This window comes from Orcinus orca, chromosome 2, assembly GCF_937001465.1.
Source record: "Orcinus orca chromosome 2, mOrcOrc1.1, whole genome shotgun sequence".
NCBI lineage: Eukaryota > Metazoa > Chordata > Mammalia > Artiodactyla > Delphinidae > Orcinus > Orcinus orca.
In genome coordinates, this window is record NC_064560.1 from 49,639,722 (window position 1) to 49,660,790 (window position 21,069).

Here is a 21,069-nt window from a genome sequence, read left to right on the forward strand (position 1 = left end):
TCAGTCCCTTTCTTTTTCTCTTCTTCTTCTGGAACCCCTATAATTCGAATGTTGGTGCGTTTAATGTTGTCCCAGAGGTCTCTGAGACTGTCCTCAGTTCTTTTCATTCTTTTTTCTTTATTCTGCTCTGCAGTAGTTATTTCCACTATTTTATCTTCCAGGTCACTTATCCGTTCTTCTGCCTCAGTTATTCTGCTATTGATCCCATCTAGAGTACTTTTAATTTCATTTATTGTGTTGTTCATCGTTGCTTGTTTCATCTTTAGTTCTTCTAGGTCCTTGTTAACTGATTCTTGCATTTTGTCCATTCTATTGTCCATTCTATCTCCAAGATTTCGGATCAACCTTACTATCATTATTCTGAATTCTTTTTCAGGTAGACTGTCTATTTCCTCTTCATTTGTTAGGTCTGGTGGGTTTTTATCTTGCTCCTTCATCTGCGGTGTGTTTTTCTGTCTTTTCATTTTGCTTATCTTACTGTGTTTGGGGTCTCCTTTTTTGCAGGCTGAAGGTTCGTAGTTCCTGTTGTTTTTTGTGTCTGTCCCCAGTGGCTAAGGTTGGTTCAGTGGGTTGTGTAGGCTTCCTGGTGGAGGGTACTAGTGTCTGTGTTCTGGTGGATGAGGCTGGATCTTGTCTTTCTGGTGGGCAGGTCCACGTCTGGTGGTGTGTTTTGGGGTGTCTGTAGACTTATTATGATTTTGGGCAGCCTCTCTGCTAATGGGTGGGTTTGTGTTCCTGTCTTGCTAGTTGTTTGGCATAGGATGTCCAGCACTGTAGATTGCTGGTCGTTGAGTGAAGCTGGGTGCTGGCGTTGAGATGGAGATCTCTGGGAGATTTTTGCTGTTTGATATTATGTGCAGCTGGGAGGCCTCTTGTGGACCAGTGTCCTGAAGTTGGCTCTCCCACCTCAGAGGCACAGCACTGACTCCTGGCTGCAGCACCAAGAGCCTTTCATCCACAGGGCTCCTTAATTTGGGATGATTCGTTGTCTATTCAGGTATTCCACAGATGCAGGGTATATCAAGTTGATTGTGGAGCTTTAATCCGCTGCTTCTGAGGCTGCTGGGAGAGATTTCCCTTTCTCTTCTTTGTTCTCACAGTTCCCAGGGGCTCAGCTTTGGATTTGGCCCCGCCTGTGCGTGTAGGTCGCCGGAGGGCGTCTGTTCTTTGCTCAGACAGGACGGGGTTAAAGGAGCCACTGATTTGGAGGCTCTGGCTCACTCAGGCCCGGGGGTAGGGAGGGTCACGGAGTGTGGGGCGGGCCTGCAGCGGCAGAGGCCAGCGTGACGTTGCAGCCTGAGGCGCGCCGTGCGTTCTCCCGGGGGAGTTGTCCCTGGATCCCGGGGCCCTGGCAGTGGCGGGCTGCACAGGCTCCCCGGAAGGGCGTGTGGCTAGTGACCTGTGTTCGCACACAGGCCTCCTGGTGGCGGCAGCAGCGGCCTTAGCGTCTCATGTCTGTCTCTGGGCTCCGCACTTTTAGCCGCGGCTCGCGCCTGTCCCTGGAGCTCTCTCAAGCAGCGTTCTTAATCCCCTCTCCTCGTGCACCAGGAAACAAAGAGGGACGTAAAAGTCTCTTGCCTCTTCGGCACGTCCAGACTTTTCCCCGGACTCTCTCCCGGCTAGCCGCGGTGCACTAACGCCCTGCAGGCTGTGTTCACGCCGCCAACCCCAGTCCTCTCCCGGCGCTCCGACAAAAGCCGGAGACTCAGCTCCCAGTCCCGCCCGCCCCGGCGGGCGAGCAGACAAGTCTCTCCGCTGGCGAGTTCCGGTCGGCCGGATCCTCTGCGCTGGAATCTGTCGGCTTTGCCCTCCACACCCCTGTTGCTGTGCTCTCCTCCGCGGCTCCCAAGTTCCCCCACTCCGCCTCCCAAAGTCCCCACCCGCGAAGGGACTTCCTAGTGTGTGGACACTTTTCCTCCTTCACAGCTCTCTCCTGCTGGTGCAGGACATGTCCCTATCCTTTTGTCTCTGTTTAGTTTTTTCTTTTGCCCTAACCAGGTACGTGGGGGGTTAATTGCTTTTTGGGAGGTCTGAGGTCTTCTGCCAGCGTTCAGTAGGTGCTCCGTAGGAGTTGTTCCACGCGTAGATGTATTTCTGGTGTATCTGTGGGGAGGAAGGTGATCTCCGCATCTTACTCTTCTGCCATCTTCCCGGAAGTGTCCTCCCTTCTTTCTCCAGATGGCCCTTTTGACCGGGGGGAAGTCAGACTTCATTGTAGTGCAGATTTCCTTTGCAAGCTTGCTTGGTTGGCCAAAAAGGGCGTATGCGTTTTTTCCTAAATATATTCAGGAAAAAACGCATACGCCCTTTTTGGCCAAGTGCATCATTGTGGACGTTCTGCCTCTTTTCCTATGCTTTAAATGCAATTCCAGTCTACCTCCTGAAATTGGTTTCCTGCAATTCTGCCCCACTTTCAAGTCCTCTTGGCAGCCTTACTTCAATATATTTTTGGACGATAGCTGTCATTTATAACTCTGCAGGTTTGTGAATTACAGTGCCCCTGAGCTCCTTTCTTCTAACTCGCTTTCTTGTGAGCTGGCCGCAACACCACAGGATTGCTTCAGGCCCTAGTGTGGTTCCGACACGGCACGCTGAGCCTTTGGTTAATTCCTCTTCCTGGTGGGAAATGAGAGTTAAATTTGCCCATCCAGACACCTGCAGATAGTCTCTCAAGGTTCTCCCTATTCCTGTTCATCTTCCGCAGAAATTGCAAACTGGGCCAACAGGAGGTTAAAGGCAATGACTCTCCAAGTGCAGAGAGTGTTAGTAAAGCGTCTGGAATTTTGCACCCGAGTACCAGGGGACGAAACCTGAAACATATTTGAACACGTTTCCCGATCACATGGTGGATCATACTCTGAGTTCCAAATGCATGTTTTAGCTGATGGAAGAATCCCTTAAACCAAGAGAGTTGAGACCCATGGAATGGGTACCATGCAATATGACTTCAAAGTGTCTGCATTTGCTCACCGAACCTCACCAATCCTATCACTGCTGCGTTTATGCCGCTGTACACACGCTTGATTATCTTTCGGAGACATATAAATCCATAGGTTTTATGATTCTTACTAGTCAGGTATATTCTTAGGCGTTTAATATGGGGTGTTGTGTCCACTTCATTGAGCAAGGAGTAGCTCTTGTCTATTACATATTTGGCTTATGGAACAGTATCTGTGCTCATTTCAATCTCTGGTTTTATGCAGCACCCCAACTCACCTTTCCCCTTAAGCAAGCATAAGTTGGTTTTCTACATTTGAGACCCTGTTCTGTTTTGTAATTCAGTTCCTGTGTAGCCAAGTTTACATTCCGTGTAGTAGTGATATCTTATGATGTTTCTTTTTCTGTGTGACTTATTTCACTTAGAATCATCATACCTAAATCCACTCATTATGCTGCTAAGGGCCTGATGACATAGATTTCATTGCTGAGTGATATTGCATTGTATGTAAGTACCACAACTTCTTTATCCATTTTTCGCTTTCTGTGATATTGAACTTGTACCGTAAACGAGGTTCTTGTAAACACAGCCGTCCCAAACTGTGGGGCGGCTGTGTCTTTTTGATTTTAATTTCCCTAAGCTATAGGACCATAAGTGGCAGTGCCCTAGGCTCTGTTGCTTTGTTTTTTAGATGTTTCAGGAAACACCATACACTTCTCCAGAGTGGCTGTTGGCAAATTACATCCCGCCCATTAGCATAACAAGGCTCCCAGGTCTCCATGGCCTGTCCTGCCTTTCTGGATTTTACACTTTTTTCAGATGGCCCTTTTGACCGGGGGGAAGTGAGACTTCATTGTAGTGCAGATTTCCTTTGCAAGCTTGCTTGGTTGGCCAAAAAGGGCGTATGCGTTTTTTGCTGAATATATTCAGGAAAAAACGCATACGCCCTTTTTGGCCAAGTGCATCATTGTGGACGTTCTGCCTCTTTTCCTAGTTTTTAAATGCAATTCCATTCTACCTCCTGAAATCGGTTTCCTACAATTCTGCCCCGCTTTCAAGTCCTCTTGGCAGCCTTACTTCAATATATTTTTGGACGATAGCTGTCATTTATAACTCTGCAGGTTTGTGAATGACAGTGCGCCTGAGCTCCTTTCTGCAACTCGCTTTCTTGTGAGCTGGCCGCAACACCGCAGGATTGCTTCAGGCCCTAGTGTTGTTCTGGCACGGCACGCTGAGCCTTTGGTTAATTCCTCTTCCTGGTGGGAAATGAGAGTTAAATTTGCCCGTCCAGACACCTCCAGCTAGTCTCTCATTGGTTCTCCCTATTGCTGTTCATCTTCCGCAGAAATTGCAAACTGGCTCAAACAGGAGGTTAAAGGCACTGAGTCTCCAAGTGGGGAGAGTGTTAGTAAAGCTTCTGGAATGTTGCACCCGAGTACCAGGGGACGAAAACTGAGACACATTTGAACACGTTTAATGATCACACGGTGGATCATACTCTGGGTTCCACATGCAAGTTTTAGCTGAAGGAAGAATCCCTTAAACCAGGAGAGTTGAGACCCATGGAATCGGTACCATGCAATATGACTTCAAAGGGTCTGCATTTGCTCACCGAACCTCACCAATCCTATCTGCGTTTATGCCGCTGTACACACGCTTGATTCTCTTTCAGAGACATAAAAATCCATAGGTTTTAAGATTCTTACTAGTCAGGTATATTCTTAGGCGTTTAATATGGGGTGTTGTGTCCACTTCGTTGAGCAAGGAGTAGCTCTTGTCTATTACATATTTGTCTTATGGAACGGTATCTGTGCTAATTTCAATCTCTGGTTTTATGCAGCACCCCAACTCACCTTTCCCCTTAAGCAAGCATAAGTTGGTTTTCTACATTTGAGATCCTGTTATGTTTTGTAATTCAGTTCCTGTGTAGCCAAGTTTACATCCGTGTATTAGTGATATCTTATGATGTTTCTTTTTCTGTGTGACTTATTTCACTTAGAATCATCGTACCTGAATCCACTCATTATGCTGCTACGGGCCTGATGACATAGATTTCATTGCTGAGTGATATTGCATTGTCCATAAGTACCACAACTTCTTTATCCATTTTTCGCTTTCTGCGATATTGAACTTGTACCGTAAATGAGGTTCTTGTAAACAGAGCCGTCCCAAACTTTGGGACGGCTGTGTCTTTTTGATTTTAATTTCCCTAAGCTATAGGACTATAAGTGGAAGTGCCCTAGGCTCTGTTGCTTTGTTTTTTAGATGTTTCAGGAAACACCATACACTTTTCCAGAGTGGCTGTTGGCAGTTTACATCCCGCCCATCAGCATAACAAGGCTCCCAGGTCTCCATGGCCTGTCCTGCCTTTCTGGATTTATACTTTTTTCAGATGGCCCTTTTTTTTTTTTTTAAACATCTTTATTGGAGTGTAGTTGCTTTACAATGGTATGTTAGTTTCAGCTTCACAGCAAAATGAATCATTTGTATATATACATATGTTCCCATATCTCTTCCCGCTTGCGTCTCCCTCCCTCCCACCCTCCCTATACCACCCCTCCAGGCGGTCACAAAGCACCGAGCTGATCTCCCTGTGCTATGCAGCTGCTTCCCACTAGCTCTCTACCTTACGTTTGGTAGTGTATATATGTCCATGCCTCTTTATCGCTTTGTCACCGTTTACCCTTCCCCCTCCCCATAGCCTCAAGTCCATTCTCTAGTAAGTCTGTGTCTTTATTCCTGTTTCACCCCTAGGTTTTTCATGACATTTTTTTTCTTAAATTCCATATATATGTATTAGCATACGGTATTTGTCTCTCTCTTTCTGACTTACTTCACTCTGTATGACAGACTCTAGGTCTATCCACCTCATTACAAATAGCTCAATTTCGTCTCTTTTTATGGCTGAGTAATATTCCATTGTATATATGTGCCACATCTTCTTTATCCATTCATCCGATGATGGACACTTAGGTTGTTTCCATCTCTGGGCTATTGTAAATAGAGCTGCAATGAACATTTTGGTACATGTCTCTTTTTGAATTATGGTTTTCTCAGGGTATATGCCCAGTAGTGGGATTGCTGGGTCATATGGTAGTTCTATTTGTAGCTTTTTAAGGAACCTCCATACTGTTCTCCACAGTGGCTGTATCAATTTACATTCCCACCAACAGTGTAAGAGGGTTCCCTTTTCTCCACACCCTCTCCAGCATTTATTGTTTCTAGATTTTTTGATGATGGCCATTCTGACTGGTGTGAGATGATATCTCATTGTAGTTTTGATTTGCATTTCTCTAATGATTAGTGATGTTGAGCATTCTTTCATGTGTTTGTTGGCACTCTGTATATCTTCTTTGGAGAAATGTCTATTTAGGTCTTCTGCCCATTTTTGGATTGGGTTGTTTGTTTTTTTGTTATTAAGCTGCATGAGCTGCTTATAAATTTTGGAGATTAATCCTTTGTCAGTTGCTTCATTTGCAAATATTTTCTCCCATTCTGAGGGATGTCTTTTGGTCTTCTTTATGGTTTCCTTTGCTGCGCAAAAGCTTTTAAGTTTCATTAGGTCCCATTTGTTTACTTTTGTTTTTATTTCCATTTCTCTAGGAGGTGGGTCAAAAAGGACCTTGCTGTGATTTATGTCATAGAGTGTTCTGCCTATGTTTTCCTCTAAGAGTTTGATAGTTTCTGGCCTTACATTTAGGTCTTTAATCCATTTTGAGCTTACTTTTGTGTATGGTGTTAGGGAGTGATCTAATCTCATACTTTTACATGTAGCTGTCCAGTTTTCCCAGCACCACTTATTGAATAGGCTGTCCTTTCTCCACTGTACATTTCTGCCTCCTTTGTCAAAGATAAGGTGACCATATGTGCGTGGGTTTATCTCTGGGCTTTCTACCTGTTCCATTGATCTATATTTCTGTTTTTGTGCCAGTACCATACTGTCTTGATTACTGTAGCTTTGTAGTATAGTCTGAAGTCAGGAAGCCTGATTCCTCCAGCTCCATTTTTCGTTCTCAAGATTGCTTTGGCTATTCGGGGTCTTTTGTGTTTCCATACAAATTGTGAGATTTTTTGTTCAAGTTCTGTGAAAAATGCCAGTGGTAGTTTCATAGGGATTGCATTGAATCTGTAGATTGCTTTGGGTAGTAGAGTCATTTTCACAATGTTGATTCTTCCAATCCAAAAACATGGTATATCTCTCCATCTATTTGTATCATTTTTAATTTCTTTCATCAGTGTCTTATAATTTTCTGCATACAGGTCTTTTGTCTCCTTAGGTAGGTTTATTCCTAGGTATTTTATTCTTTTTGTTGCAATGGTAAATGGGAGTGTTTTCTTGATTTCACTTTCAGATTTTTCATCCTTAGTGTATAGGAATGCCAGAGATTTCTGTGCATTAATTTTGTATCCTGCTACTTTACCAAATTCATTGATTAGCTCTAGTAGTTTTCTGGTAGCATCTTTAGGATTCTCTATGTATAGTATCATGTCATCTGCAAACAGTGACAGCTTTACTTCTTCTTTTCCGATTTGGATTCCTTTTATTTCCTTTTCTTCTCTGATTGCTGTGGCTAAAACTTCCAAAACTATGTTGAATAAGAGTGGTGAGAGTGGGCAACCTTGTCTTGTTCCTGATCTTAGTGGAAATGCTTTCAGTTTTTCACCATTGAGGACGATGTTGGCTGTGGGTTTGTCATATATGGCCTTTATTATGTTGAGGAAAGTTCCCTCTATGCCTACTTTCTGCAGGGTTTTTATCATAAATGGGTGTTGAATTTTGTCAAAAGCTTTCTCTGCATCTATTGAGATGATCATATGGTTTTTCTCCTTCAATTTGTTAATATGGTGTATCACGTTGATTGATTTGCGTATATTGAAGAATCCTTGCATTCCTGGAATAAACCCCACTTGATCATGGTGTATGATCCGTTTAATGTGCTGTTGGATTCTGTTTGCTAGTATTTTGTTGAGGATCTTTGCATCTATGTTCATCAGTGATATTGGCCTGTAGTTTTCTTTCTTTGTGACATCCTTGTCTGGTTTTGGTATCAGGGTGATGGTGGCCTCGTAGAATGAGTTGGGGAGTGTTCCTCCCTCTGCTATATTTTGGAAGAGTCTGAGAAGGATAGGTGTTAGCTCTTCTCTAAATGTTTGATAGAATTCGCCTGTGAAGCCATCTGGTCCTGGGCTTTTGCTTGTTGGAAGATTATTAATCACAGTTTCCATTTCAGTGCTTGTGATTGGTCTGTTCATATTTTCTATTTCTTCCTGATTCAGTCTTGGCAGGTTGTGCCTTTCTAAGAATTTGTCCATTTCTTCCAGGTTGTCCATTTTATTGGCATAGAGTTGCTTGTAGTAATCTCTCATGATCTTTTGTATTTCTGCAGTGTCAGTTGTTACTTCTCCTTTTTCATTTCTAATTCTATTGATTTGAGTCTTCTCCCTTTTTTTCTTGATGAGTCTGGCTAATGGTTTATCAATTTTGTTTATCCTTTCAAAGAACCAGCTTTTAGTTTTATTGATCTTTGCTATCGTTTCCTTCATTTCTTTTTCATTTATTTCTGATCTGATTTTTATGATTTCTTTCCTCCTGCTAACTTTGGGGGTTTTTTGTTCTTCTTTCTCTAATTGCTTTAGGTGCAAGGTTAGGTTGTTTATTCGAGATGTTTCCTGTTTCTTAAGGTAAGATTGTATTGCTATAAACTTCCCTCTTAGAACTGCTTTTGCTGCATCCCATATATTTTGAGTCGTCATGTCTCCATTGTCATTTGTTTCTAGATATTTTTTGATTTCCCCTTTGATTTCTTCAGTGATCACTTCGTTATTAAGTAGTGTATTGTTTAGCTTCCATGTGTTTGTATTTTTTACAGATCTTCTTCTGTAATTGATATCGAGTCTCATAGCATTGTGGTCGGAAAAGATACTTGATACAATTTCAATTTTCTTAAATTTACCAAGGCTTGATTTGTGACCCAAGATATGATCTATCCTGGAGAATGTTCCATGAGCACTTGAGAAAAATGTGTATTCTGCTGTTTTTGGATGGAATGTCCTATAAATATCAATTAACTCCATCTCGTTTAATGTATCATTTAAAGCTTGTGTTTCCTTATTTATTTTCATTTTGGATGATCTGTCCATTGGTGAAAGTGGAGTGTTAAAGTCCCCTACTATGAATGTGTTACTGTCGATTTCCCCTTTTATGGTTGTCAGTATTTGCCTTATGTATTGAGGTGCTCCTATGTTGGGTGCATAAATATTTACAATTGTTATATCTTCCTCTTGGATCGATCCCTTGATCATTATGTAGTGTCCTTCTTTGTCTCTTCTAATAGTCTTTGTTTTAAAGTCTATTTTGTCTGATATGAGAATTGCTACTCCAGCTTTCTTTTGGTTTCCATTTGCATGAAATACCTTTTTCCATCCCCTTACTTTCAGTCTGTATGTGTCTCTAGGTCTGAAGTGGGTCTCTTGTAGACAGCAAATATATGGGTCTTGTTTTTGTATCCATTCAGCCAATCTGTGTCTTTTGGTGGGAGCATTTAGTCCATTTACATTTAAGGTAATTATCGGTATGTGTGTTCCCATTCCCATTTTCTTAATTGTTTTGGGTTTGTTATTGTAGGTCTTTTCCTTCTTTTGTGTTTCTTGCCTAGAGAAGTTCCTTTAGCAGTTGTTGTAGAGCTGGTTTGGTGGTGCTGAACTCTCTCAGCTTTTGCTTGTCTGTAAAGGTTTTAATTTCTCCATCAAATCTGAATGAGATCCTTGCTGGGTAGAGTAATCTTGGTTGCCGGTTTTTCTCCTTCAACACTTTCATTATGTCCTGCCACTCCCTTCTGGCTTGCAGAGTTTCTGCTGAAAGATCAGCTGTTAACCTTATGGGGATTCCCTTGTGTGTTATTTGTTGTTTTTCCCTTGCTGCTTTTAATATGTTTTCTTTGTATTTAATTTTTGACAGTTTGATTAATATGTGTCTTGGCGTATTTCTCCTTGGATTTATCCTGTATGGGACTCTCTGTGCTTCCTGGACTTGATTAACTATTTCCTTTCCCATATTAGGGAAGTTTTCAACTATAATCTCTTCAAATATTTTCTCAGTCCCTTTCTTTTTCTCTTCTTCTTCTGGAACCCCTATAATTCGAATGTTGGTGCGTTTAATGTTGTCCCAGAGGTCTCTGAGACTGTCCTCAGTTCTTTTCATTCTTTTTTCTTTATTCTGCTCTGCAGTAGTTATTTCCACTATTTTATCTTCCAGGTCACTTATCCGTTCTTCTGCCTCAGTTATTCTGCTATTGATCCCATCTAGAGTACTTTTAATTTCATTTATTGTGTTGTTCATCGTTGCTTGTTTCATCTTTAGTTCTTCTAGGTCCTTGTTAACTGATTCTTGCATTTTGTCCATTCTATTGTCCATTCTATCTCCAAGATTTCGGATCAACCTTACTATCATTATTCTGAATTCTTTTTCAGGTAGACTGCCTATTTCCTCTTCATTTTTTAGGTCTGGTGGGTTTTTATCTTGCTCCTTCATCTGCGGTGTGTTTTTCTGTCTTTTCATTTTGCTTATCTTACTGTGTTTGGGGTCTCCTTTTTTGCAGGCTGAAGGTTCGTAGTTCCTGTTGTTTTTTGTGTCTGTCCCCAGTGGCTAAGGTTGGTTCAGTGGGTTGTGTAGGCTTCCTGGTGGAGGGTACTAGTGCCTGTGTTCTGGTGGATGAGGCTGGATCTTGTCTTTCTGGTGGGCAGGTCCACGTCTGGTGGTGTGTTTTGGGGTGTCTGTAGACTTATTATGATTTTGGGCAGCCTCTCTGCTAATGGGTGGGGTTGTGTTCCTGTCTTGCTAGTTGTTTGGCATAGGATGTCCAGCACTGTAGCTTGCTGGTCGTTGAGTGAAGCTGGGTGCTGGCGTTGAGATGGAGATCTCTGGGAGATTTTTGCTGTTTGATATTATGTGCAGCTGGGAGGCCTCTTGTGGACCAGTGTCCTGAAGTTGGCTCTCCCACCTCAGAGGCACAGCACTGACTCCTGGCTGCAGCACCAAGAGCCTTTCATCCACAGGGCTCCTTAATTTGGGATGATTCGTTGTCTATTCAGGTATTCCACAGATGCAGGGTATATCAAGTTGATTGTGGAGCTTTAATCCGCTGCTTCTGAGGCTGCTGGGAGAGATTTCCCTTTCTCTTCTTTGTTCTCACAGTTCCCAGGGGCTCAGCTTTGGATTTGGCCCCGCCTGTGCGTGTAGGTCGCCGGAGGGCGTCTGTTCTTTGCTCAGACAGGACGGGGTTAAAGGAGCCACTGATTCGGAGGCTCTGGCTCACTCAGGCCCGGGGGTAGGGAGGGTCACGGAGTGTGGGGCGGGCCTGCGGCGGCAGAGGCCAGCGTGACGTTGCAGCCTGAGGCGCGCCGTGCGTTCTCCCGGGGGAGTTGTCCCTGGATCCTGGGGCCCTGGCAGTGGCGGGCTGCACAGGCTCCCCGGAAGGGCGTGTGGCTAGTGACCTGTGTTCGCACACAGGCCTCCTGGTGGCGGCAGCAGCGGCCTTAGCATCTCATGTCTGTCTCTGGGCTCCGCACGTTTAGCCGCGGCTCGCGCCTGTCCCTGGAGCTCTCTCAAGCAGCGTTCTTAATCCCCTCTCCTCGTGCACCAGGAAACAAAGAGGGACGTAAAAGTCTCTTGCCTCTTCGGCAGGTCCAGACTTTTCCCCGGACTCTCTCCCGGCTAGCCACGGTGCACTAACGCCCTGCAGGCTGTGTTCACGCCGCCAACCCCAGTCCTCTCCCGGCGCTCCGACAAAAGCCGGAGACTCAGCTCCCAGTCCCGCCCGCCCCGGCGGGCGAGCAGACAAGCCTCTCCGCTGGCGAGTTCCGGTCGGCCGGATCCCCTGCGCTGGAATCTGTCGGCTTTGCCCTCCGCACCCCTGTTGCTGTGCTCTCCTCCGCGGCTCCCAAGTTCCCCCACTCCGCCTCCCAAAGTCCCCACCCGCAAAGGGGCTTCCTAGTGTGTGGACACTTTTCCTCTTTCACAGCTCTCCCCTGCTGGTGCAGGACACGTCCCTATCCTTTTGTCTCTGTTTAGTTTTTTCTTTTGCCCTAACCAGGTACGTGGGGGGTTCCTTGCTTTATGGGAGGTCTGAGGTCTTCTGCCAGCGTTCAGTAGGTGCTCCGTAGGAGTTGTTCCACGCGTAGATGTATTTCTGGTGTATCTGTGGGGAGGAAGGTGATCTCCGCATCTTACTCTTCTGCCATCTTCCCGGAAGTCTCCTCCCTTCTTTCTCCAGATGGCCCTTTTGACCGGGGGGCAGTGAGACTTCATTGTAGTGCAGATTTCCTTTGCAAGCTTGCTTGGTTGGCCAAAAAGGGCGTATGCGTTTTTTCCTGAATATATTCAGGAAAAAACGCATACGCCCTTTTTGGCCAAGTGCATCATTGTGGACTTTCTGCTTCTCTTCCTATGCTTTAAATGCAATTCCAGTCTACCTCCTGAAATCGGTTTCCTGCAATTCTGCCCCGCTTTCAAGTCCTCTTGGCAGCCTCACTTCAATATAGTTTTGGACGATAGCTGTCATTTATAACTCTGCAGGTTTGTGAATGACAGTGCCCCTGAGCTCCTTTCTTCAACTCGCTTTCTTGTGAGCTGGCCGCAACACCGCAGGATTGCATCAGGCCCTAGTGTGGTTCCGGCACGGCACGCTGAGCCTTTGGTTAATTCCTCTTCCTGCTGGGAAATGAGAGTTAAATTTGCCCGTCCAGACACCTCCAGCTAGTCTCTCATTGGTTCTCCCTATTGCTGTTCATCTTCCGCAGAAATTGCAAACTGGGCCATACAGGAGGTTAAAGGAACTGACTCTCCAAGTGGGGAGAGTGTTAGTAAAGCGTCTGGAATGTTGCACCCGAGTACCATGGGACAAAAACAGAGACACATTTGAACACGTTTCCCGAAAACACACGGTGGATCATACTCTGGGTTCCACATGCATGCTTTAGCTGAAGGAAGAATTCCTTAAACCTGGAGAGTTGAGACCCATGGAATGGCTACCATGCAATATGACTTCAAAGGGTCTGCATTTGCTCACCGAACCTCACCAATCCTAACACTGCTGCGTTTATGCCGCTGTACACACGCTTGATTCTCTTTCGGAGACATATAAATCCATAGGTTTTACCATTCTTACTAATCAGGTATATTCTTAGGCGTTTAATATGAGGTGTTGAGTCCATTTCGTTGAGCAAGGAGTAGCTCTTGTCTGTTACATATTTGGCTTTTGGAACGGTATCTGTGCTAATTTCAATCTCTGGTTTTTTGCAGTACCCCAACTCACCTTTCCCCTTAAGCAAGCATAAGTTGGTTTTCTACATTTGAGACCCTGTTTTGCTTTGTAATTCAGTTCCTGTGTAGCCAAGTTTACATTCCGTGTATTACTGATATCTTATGATGTTTCTTTTTCTGTGTGACTTATTTCACTTAGAATCATCGTAGCTGAATCCACTCATTATGCTGCTACGGGCCTGATGACATAGATTTCATTGCTGAGTGATATTGCATTGTACGTAAGTACCTCAACTTCTTTATCCATTTTTCTCTTTCTGCGATATTGAACTTGTACCGTAAACGAGGTTCTTGTAAACAGACCCATCCCAAATTTTGGGGTGGCTGTGTCTTTTTGATTTTAATTTCCCTAAGGTATAGGACCATAAGTGGAAGTGCCCTAGGCTCTGTTGCTTTGTTTTTTAGATGTTTCAGGAAACACCATACACTTCTCCAGAGTGGCTGTTGGCAATTTACATCCCGCCCATAAGCATAACAAGGCTCCCAGTTCTCCTTGGCCTGTCCTGCCTTTCTGGATTTTACACTTTTTTCAGATGGCCCTTTTGACCGGGGGAAGTGAGACTTCATTGTAGTGCAGATTTCCTTTGCAAGCTTGCTTGGTTGGCCAAAAAGGGCGTATGCGTTTTTTTCCTGAATATATTCAGGAAAAAACGCATACGCCCTTTTTGGCCAAGTGCATCATTGTGAACGTTCTGCCTCTTTTTCTATGCTTTACATGCAATTGCAGTCTACCTCCTGAAATCGGTTTCCTGCAATTCTGCCCCGCTTTCAAGTCCTCTTGGCAGCCTTACTTCAATATATTTTTGGACGATAGCTGTCATTTATAACTCTGCAGGTTTGTGAATGACAGTGCCCCTGAGCTCCTTTCTTCAACTCGTTTTCTTGTGAGCTGGCCGCAACACCGCAGGATTGCTTCAGGCCCTAGTGTGGTTCCAGCATGGCACGCTGAGCCTTTGGTTAATTCCTCTTCCTGGTGGGAAATGAGAGTTAAATTTGCCCGTCCAGACACCTCCAGCTAGTCTCTCATTGGTTCTCCCTATTCCTGTTCATCTTCCGCAGAAATTGCAAACTGGGCCAAACAGGAGGTTAAAGGCACTGACTCTCCAAGTGGGGAGAGTGTTAGTAAAGTGTCTGGAATGTTGCACCCGAGTACCAGGGGACGAAAACTGAGACACATTTGAACACATTCCCGAAAACACACAGTGGATCATACTCTGGGTTCCACATGCATATTTTAGCTGAAGGAAGAATCCCTTAAACCTGGAGAGTTGAGACCCATGGAATGGGTACCATGCAATATGACTTCAAAGGGTCTGCATTTGCTCACCGAACCTCACCAATCCTATCACTGCTGCATTTATGCCACTGTACACACACTTGATTCTCTTTCGGAGACATATAAATCCATAGGTTTTAAGATTTTTACTAGTCAGGTATATTCTTAGGCATTTAATATGAGGTGATGAGTCCATTTCGTTGAGTAAGGAGTAGCTCTTGTCTGTTACATATTTGGCTTATGGAACGGTATGTATGCTAATTTCAATCTCTGGTTTTATGCAGCACCCCAACTCACCTTTCCCCTTAAGCAAGCATAAGTTGGTTTTCTACATTTGAGAACCTGTTCTGTTTTGTAATTCAGTTCCTGTGTAGCCAAGTTTACATTCCGTGTATTAGTGATATCTTATGATGTTTCTTTTTCTGTGTGACTTATTTCACTTAGAATCATCGTACCTGAATCCACTCATTATGCTGCTATGGGCCTGATGACATAGATTTCATTGCTGAGTGATATTGCATTGTACGTAAGTACCTCTACTTCTTTATACATTTTTTGCTTTCGGCGATATTGAACTTGCACCGTAAACGAGGTTCTTGTAAACAGAGCCATCCCAAACATTGGGGTGGCTGTGCCTTTTTGATTTTAATTTCCCTAAGCTATAGGACCATAAGTGGAAGTGCCCTAGGCTCTGTTGCTTTGTTTTTTAGATGTTTCAGGAAACACCATACACTTCTACAGAGTGGCTGTTGGCAATTTACATCCACCCATCAGCATAACAAGGCTCCCAGTTCTCCATGGCCTGTCCTGCCTTTCTAGATTTTACACTTTTTTCAGATGGCCCTTTTGACCAGGGGGCAGTGAGAGTTCATTGTAGTGCAGATTTCCTTTGCAAGCTTGCTTGGTTGGCCAAAAAATGCGTATGCGTTTTTTTCCTGAATATATTCAGGAAAAATCGCATACGCACTTTTTGGCCAAGTGCATCATTGTGGACGTTCTGCCTCTTTTCCTATGCTTTACATACAATTCCAGTCTACCTCCTGAAATCGGTTTCCTGCAATTCTGCCCCGCTTTCAAGTCCTCTTGGCAGCCTTACTTCAATATATTTTTGAACGATAGCTGTCATTTATAACTCTGCAGGTTTTTGAATGACAGTGCCCCTGAGTTCCTTTCTTCAACTCGCTTTCTTGTGAGCTGGCCGCAACACTGCAGGATTGGTTCAGGTCCTAGTGTGGTTCCGGCATGGCACGCTGAGCCTTTGGTTAATTCCTCTTCCTGGTGGGAAATGAGAGTTAAATTTGCCCGTCCAGACACCTCCAGCTAGTCTCTCATTGGTTCTCCCTATTCCTGTTCATCTTCCGCAGAAATTGCAAACTGGGTCAAACAGGAGGTTAAAGGCACTGACTCTCCAAGTGGGGAGAGTGTTAGTAACGCATCTGGAATGTTGTACCCGAGTACCAGGGGACGAAAACTGAGACATATTTGAACACGTTTCCCGATCACATGGTGGATCATACTCTGGGTTCCAAATGCATGTTTTAGCTGAAGGAAGAATCCCTTAAACCAGGAGAGTTGAGACCCATGGAATGGGTACCATGCAATATGACTTCAAAGGGTCTGCATTTGCTCACCGAACCTCACCAATCCCATCACTGCTGCGTTTATGCCGCTGTACACAGACTTGATTCTCTTTTGGAGACATATAAATCCATAGGTTTTAAGATTTTTACTAGTCAGGTATATTCTTAGGCGTTTAATATGGGGTGTTGAGTCCACTTCGTTGAGCAAGGAGTAGCTCTTGTCTATTACATATTTGGCTTATGGAACGGTATGTGTGCTAATTTCAATCTCTGGTTTTATGCAGCACCCCAACTCACCTTTCCCCTTAAGCAAGCATAAGTTGGTTTTCTACATTTGAGACCCTGTTCTGTTTTGTAATTCAGTTCCTGTGTAGCCAAGTTTACATTCCGTGTAGTAGTGATATCTTATGATGTTTCTTTTTCTGTGTGACTTATTTCTCTTAGAATCATCGTACCTGAATCCACTCATTTTGCTGCTACGGGCCTGATGACATAGATTTCATTGCTGAGTGATATTGCATTGTACGTAAGTACCACAACTTCTTTATCCATTTTTCGGTTTCTGTGATATTGAACTTGTACCATAAATGAGGTTCTTGTAAACAGAGCCGTCCCAAACTTTGGGGTGGCTGTGTCTTTTTGATTTTAATTTCCCTAGGCTACAGGACCAAAAGTGGAAGTTCCTTAGGCTCTGTTGCTTTGTTTTTTAGATGTTTCAGGAAACACCATACACTTCTCCAGAGTGGCTCTTGGTAATTTACATCCCGCCCATCAGCATAACAAGGCTCCCAGTTCTCCATGGCCTGTCCTGCCTTTCTGGATTTTACACTTTTTTCAGATGGCCCTTTTGACCGGGGGGCAGTGAGACTTCATTGTAGTGCAGATTTCCTTTGCAAGCTTACTTGGTTGGCCAAAAAGGGCGTGTGCGTTATTTCCTGTATATATTCTGGAAAAAACGCATATGCCGCTTTTGGCCAAGTGCATCATTGCGGACTTTCTGCCTCTTTTCCTATGCTTTACATGCAATTGCTGTCTACATCCTGAAATCCGTTTCCTGCAATTCTGCCCCACTTTCAAGTCCTCTTGGCAGCCTTACTTCAATATATTTTTGGACGATAGCTGTCATTTATAACTCTGCACGTTTGTGAATGACAGTGCCCCTGAGCTCCTTTCTTCAACTCGCTTTCTTGTGAGCTGGCCGCAACACTGCAGAATTGCTTCAGGCCCTAGTGTGGTTCTGGCATGGCACGCTGAGCCTTTGGTTATTTCCTCTTCCTGGTGGGAAATGAGAGTTAAATTTGCCCGTGCAGAAATCTCCAGTTAGTCTCTCATTGGTTCTCCGTATTCCTGTTCATCTTCCGCAGAATTTGCAAACTGGGCCAAACAGGAGGTTAAAGGCACTGACTCTCCAAGTGGGGAGAGTGTTAGTAAAGCGTCTGGAATGTTGCACCCGAGTACCAGGGGATGAAAACTGAGACACATTTCAACACGTTTCCCGATCACATGCTGGATCATACTCTGGGTTCCAATGCATGTTTTAGCTGTAGGAAGAATTCCTTAAACCTGGAGAGTTGAGACACATGGAATCGGTACCATGCAATATGACTTCAAAGGGTCTACATTTGCTCACCGAACCTCACCAATCCTATCACTGCTGTGTTTATGTCGCTGTACACATGCTTGATTCTCTTTCGGAGACATATAAATCCATAGGTATAAAGATTCTTTTTAGTGAGGTATATTCTTAGGCGTTTAATATGGCGTCTTGAGTCCACTTCGTTGAACAAGGAGTAGCTCTTGTCTATTACATATTTGGCTTATGGAACGGTAACTGTGCCAATTTCAATCTCTGGTTTCATACAGCACCCCAACTCACCATTCCCCTTAAGCAAGCATAAGTTGGTTTTCTACATTTGAGACCCTGTTCTGTTTTGTAATTCAGTTCCTGTGTAGCCAAGTTTACATTCCGTGTAGTAGTGATATCTTATGATGTTTATTTTTCTGTGTGACTTATTTCACTTAGAATCATCGTACCTGAATCCACTCATTATGCTGTTACGGGCCTGATGTCATAGATTTCATTGCTGAGTGATACTGCATTGTACGTAAGTACCTCAACTTCTTTATCCATTTATCGCTTTCTGCGATATTGAACTTGTACCGTAAACGAGGTTCTTGTAAACAGCGCCGTTCCAAACTTTGGGGTGACTGTGTCTTTTTGTTTTTAATTTCCCTAAGTTATAGGACCATAAGTGAATGTGCCCTAGGCTCTGTTGCTTTGTTTTTTAGATGTTTCAGGAAACACCATACACTTCTCCAGAGTGGCTGTTGGCAATTTACATCCCGCCCATCAGCATAACAAGGCTCCCAGTTCTCCATGGCCTGTCCTGCCTTTCTGGGTTTTACACTTTTTTCAGATGGCCCTGTTGACCGGGGGGCAGTGAGACTTCATTGTAGTGCAGTCTCCTTTGCAAGCTTGCTTGGTTGGCCAAAATGTGCGTATGCGTTTTTTCCTGAATATATTCAGGAAAAAACGCATACGCTCTTTTTGGCCTAGTGCATCATTCTGGACGTTCTTCCTCTTTTCCTATGCTTTACATGCAATTCCAGTCTACCTCCTGAAATCGGTTTCCTGCAATTCTGCCCCGCTTTCAAGTCCTCTTGGCAGCCTTACTTAAATATATTTTTGGACGATAGCTGTCATTTATAACTCGGCAGGTTTGTGAATTACAGTGCCCCTGAGCTCCTTTCTTCAGCTCGCTTTCTTGTGAGCAGGCCGCAACACCGCAGGATTGCTTCAGGCCCTAGTGTGGTTCCGCCACGGCACGCTGAGCCTTTGGTTAATTCCTCTTCCTGGTGGGAAATTAGAGTTAAATTTGCCCGTCCAGACACCTCCAGCTAGTCTCACATTGGTTCTCTCTATTCCTATTCATCTTCCGCAGAAATTGCAAACTGGGCCAAACAGGAGGTTAAAGGCACTGGCTCTCCAAGTGGGGAGAGTGTTAGGAACGCGTCTGGAATGTTGCACCTGAGTACCAGGGGACGAAACATGAGACACATTTGAACACGTTTCCCGATCACACGGTGGATCATACTCTGGGTCCCACATGCATGTTTTAGCTGAAGGAAGAATCCCTTAAACCTGGAGAGTTGAGACCAATGGAATGGGTACCATGCAATATGACTTCAAAGTGTCTGCATTTGCTCACCGAACCTCACCAATCTTATCACTGCTCCGTTTATGTTGCTGTACACACGATTGATTCTCTTTCGGGGACATATAATTCCATAGGTTTTAACATTCTTACTAGTCAGGTATATTCTTAGGCGTTTAATATGGGGTGTTGAGTCCACTTCGTTGAGCAAGGAGTAGCTCTTGTCTATTACATATTTGGCTTATGGAACAGTATCTGTGCTAATTTCAATCTCTGGTTTTATGCAGCACCCCAACTCACCTTTCCCCTTAAGCAAGCATAAGTTGGTATCCTACATTTGAGACCCTGTTCTGTTTTGTAATTCAGTTCCTGTGTAGCCAAGTTTACATTCCGTGTATTAGTGATATCTTATGATGTTTCTTTTTCTGTGTGACTTATTTCACTTAGAATCATCGTACCTGAATCCACTCATTATGCTGCTACGGGCCTGATGACATAGATTTCATTGCTGAGTGATATTGCATTGTATGTAAGTACCACAACTTCTTTATCCATTTTTCGCTTTCTGCAATATTGAACTTGTACCGTAAACGAGTTTCTTGTAAACAGAGCCGTCCCAAACTTTGGGGTGCCTGTGTCTTTTTGATTTTAATTTCCCTAAGCTATAGGACCATAAGTGGAAGTGCCCTAGGCTCTGTTGCTTTGTTTTTTAGATGTTTCAGGAAACACCATACACTTCTCCAGAGTGGCTGTTGGCAATTTACATCCTGCCCATCAGCATAACAAGGCTCCCAGTTCTCCATGGCCTGTGCTGCCTTTCTGGATTTTACAATTTTTTCAGATGGCCCTTTTGACCGGGGGGAAGTGAGACTTCATTGTAGTGCAGATTTCTTTGCAAGCTTCCTTGGTTGGCCAAAAAGTGCGTATGCGTTTTTTCCTGAATATATTCAGGAAAAAACGCATACGCACTTTTTGGCCAAGTGCATCATTGTGGACGTTCTACCTCTTTACCTGTGCTTTAAGTGCAATTCCAGTCTACCTCCTGAAATCGCTTTCCTGGAAATCTGCCCCATTTTCAAGTCCTCTTGGCAGCCTTACTTCAATATATTTTTGGACAACAGCTGTCATTTATAACTCTACATGTTTGTGAATGACAGTGCCCCTGAGCTCCTTTCTTCTAACTCGCTTTCTTGTGAGCTGGCCGCAACACCGCAGGATTGCTTCAGGCCCTAGTGTGGTTCCGACACGGCACGCTGAGCCTTTGGTTAATTCCTCTTCCTGGTGGGAAATGAGAGTTAAATTTGCCCGTCGAGACACCTCCAGCTAGTCTCTCATGGGTTCTCCCTATTGCTGTTCATTTTCCGGAGAAATTGCAAACTGGGCCAAACAGGAGGTTAAAGGTACTGACTCTCCAATTGGGGAGTGTTAATGAACTGTCTGGAATGTTGTACCCGAGTACCAGGGGATGAACACTGCGACACATTTGAACACTTTTCCCGATCACACAGTAGATTATACTCTGGGTTCCACATGCATGTTTTAGCTGAAGGAAGAATCCCTTAAACCTGGAGAGTTGAGACCCATGGAATGGGTACCATGCAATATGACTTCAAAGGGTCTGCGTTTGCTCACCGAACCTCACCAATCCTATCACTGCTGCGTTTATGCCGCTGTACACACGCTTGATTATCTTTCGGAGACATAAATCTATAGGTTTTAAGATTCTTACTAGTCAGGTATATTCTTAGGCGTTTAATATGGGGTGTTGTGTCCACTTCGTTGAGCAAGGAGTAGCTCTT